Source organism: Mirounga angustirostris, unplaced genomic scaffold, assembly GCF_029215605.1.
Source record: "Mirounga angustirostris isolate CCGP_5_RB_7025 unplaced genomic scaffold, mMirAng1.0.hap1 SCAF_13, whole genome shotgun sequence".
In the NCBI taxonomy this organism is placed as follows: domain Eukaryota; kingdom Metazoa; phylum Chordata; class Mammalia; order Carnivora; family Phocidae; genus Mirounga; species Mirounga angustirostris.
In genome coordinates this window covers 38664066-38666799 of record NW_026991721.1, presented here as the reverse complement: position 1 = coordinate 38666799, position 2734 = coordinate 38664066, and positions in this window count along the sequence as shown.

The window sequence follows — 2734 nt, the reverse complement described above, 5'->3', positions numbered from 1 at the left end:
TTTCAATCTGCATGAGTTCCTTTTATTCTTACTCTTCACATTTCTCTTTTCAATATGAACTACTTGTTTAGTATCCAGGTGAGAACATTTGTGGGCATCTTTTGAGGACACATTTCATGTACTATTTACAATATTGCTGGTTTTAAAAATAATTACTATATCCAGCATCATAAGAATACATTTTGTAAAACTTAAGTCAAGAAAACCTTAACAGAGTGTATCAGCGGAATAGACAAAATAATGTCCTCCACCAAAGATGTTCACGTCTTGCCTTTTTTTTAAGTTTTATGTGATATCCTTTGATAAACACTAATTTTTTAAATTTTATTTATTTATTTAAGTCATCTCTACACCCAACATGGGGCTCAAACTCACAATCCCAAGATCAAGAGTCCCATGCTCTACCAACAGAGCCAGCCAGGAACCCCTGATGAACACTAATTCTTGGTTGTAGTTTCTTTTTCAATATCAAACTGTATTTTAAAGTGATCCTTTTCTCATTCATTCTGCTGATGATCCGTTTCCATGACGTATTTGATGTATTTGCTCAAAGCACAGAGTATATCATATATGGCTTAGCTATCTTCACAAACACTGTGGGATATATACTTTCACTTTTCTCTCAAGCTGGAGAATTTTCCTTAACAGCTACCACTTTTGTAAAGAGTTAGAAGTTCTGTTTTGCTTCCTTTTTTTTTCTTTCCTCCTGGGAAATCCTTGAAACGCTCAGCTTAGACTGACAGGTGTAGCTGCTAGTCTCTTCCCTGTGAACGTGGACTGTCCTGGGGGGGTGGGGGGGGTGGGGGGGTGGGGGGGTGCCCCAGCTGGCTCACAGGAGCTCAGGAGAGCCAATTGTTGAGTCATTGGTCATTGGAAATGAGCCACGGTGGGGCTCTTTACACCATGCAAACTGACAAACACGGTGAGTCAGGGCTTTAGTTTTTTCTTCCGGAGAGCCAGCTGTTAAACGTCTCCCAGCACGTGCCGGGGACGCCACCTTCTAATCCCAAGTTCCCCAGATCCTTTTCTTTGTGCCTCGAGACACAGATGAGCCAGGGCTCCAGGAATGGGAAGCTGCCACACATGCTCCGCTTCAGCACCAGAACGGCTGCGTTCCTCACCCCCATCCTTCAATTCACGCAGGGACATTAAAAGAAAATAACACATTCAAACAACTGAAGAAAGTATTCCATTCTTGTGTCCGATGTTGATCATATGCAATATATTCTTCCCAAGGAAACAAACGTGGCAGGGGTGGGGCGCGGGTGCTGAAAGCATCCATCAGAAAAGGACCGGTTTACACAGCTCCTTTGAGCTTCCTGAGACCAGGACCTTCACCTCCATGGTTATCCTGCAGGAAGCAGTAGCTCCCCAACTCCAGGGCAAGGCAACCTGCGGAGGCAGGGGGTGGTTTCTGCTCTGGTGGCTCCTCATTCTGCCCCTAGTCCAACACTAGTAACTATCAGACCTAGACACAATCATTGAAGAGAACAGATCTGCCGTGTTTCTCCTCTCAGCAGACTGCTGGTGGCTCCCAGGTAAGGGGACACCTGCATTCCCCGCATGTACACCCAATGACCTCTGACAGAAGCCACAGGGCCGCAATCAACATCACTAACGACACCACAACACAGCACAACGCAAAACCCCATAGTCATCCGACCTTTCAATGGCTGCAGCATTTCTCAGCCTAAAGGCTCTTCTGAAGCATTGTTCTGAGCTGGTTAGAGCCAGTTCAGAGAGGCAGACAGACTGTCCTTGCAGACCCCAAAGCTTAATCTAGGTCCCCCTTTGCTGGTTCAAGTTTGGGCTTCATACAGAGTCACTCTTCTCAGATCTCAATTTAATCAACTCACAGTGACACACCATGTGTTCATTTAGATGAAATAACACCACAAAGGTATTTATGTAAGTAAGATACTTTTTGGTTGCAAGGAGACATAGTCATCTTTAGGAAGGCCAATAAATATTAGCTAAATTGAAATGCTTGATAAAATCTCTCCTCCCCAGGATCTACTCTGAGGTCAGATGTTCTTCAGGAGACTGATAGGATCTTAGGGGACAGTTAATTCTATGTTATACAAACTGTTGCGGAAAACAGAAAATGAAGTTGTACAGCTCATTTTAAAGAAGCTAGAGTAATCTTGATCCCCAAACCAGAGAATACAAGAAAATAAAACAATAGTCCCATTTTGTTTTCAAAGGCACAAAAATTCAAAATGAAATATAGTGTTAAGAAATCAAATCTGAGTATTAAAAATGCCTCACTATTCCCATTTACAATTGCACCCAAAACCATAAGATACCTAGGAATAAATCTAACCAAAGAGACAAAGGATCTGTACTCAGAAAACTATAAAATACTCATGAAAGAAATTGAGGAAGACACAAAGAAATGGAAAAACGTTCCATGCTCATGGATTGGAAGAACAAATATTGTGAAGATGTCAATGCTACCTAGAGCAATCTACACATTCAATGCAATCCCCATCAAAATACCATCCACTTTTTTCAAAGAAATGGAACAAATAATCCTAAAATTTGTATGGAACCAGAAAAGACCCCGCACAGCCAGAGGAATATTGAAAAAGAAAAGCAAAGCCGGTGGCATCACAATTCCGGACTTCAAGCTCTATTACAAAGCTGTCATCATCAAGACAGCATGGTACTGGCACAAAAACAGACACATAGATCAATGGAACAGAATAGAGAGCCCAGAAATGGACCCTCAACT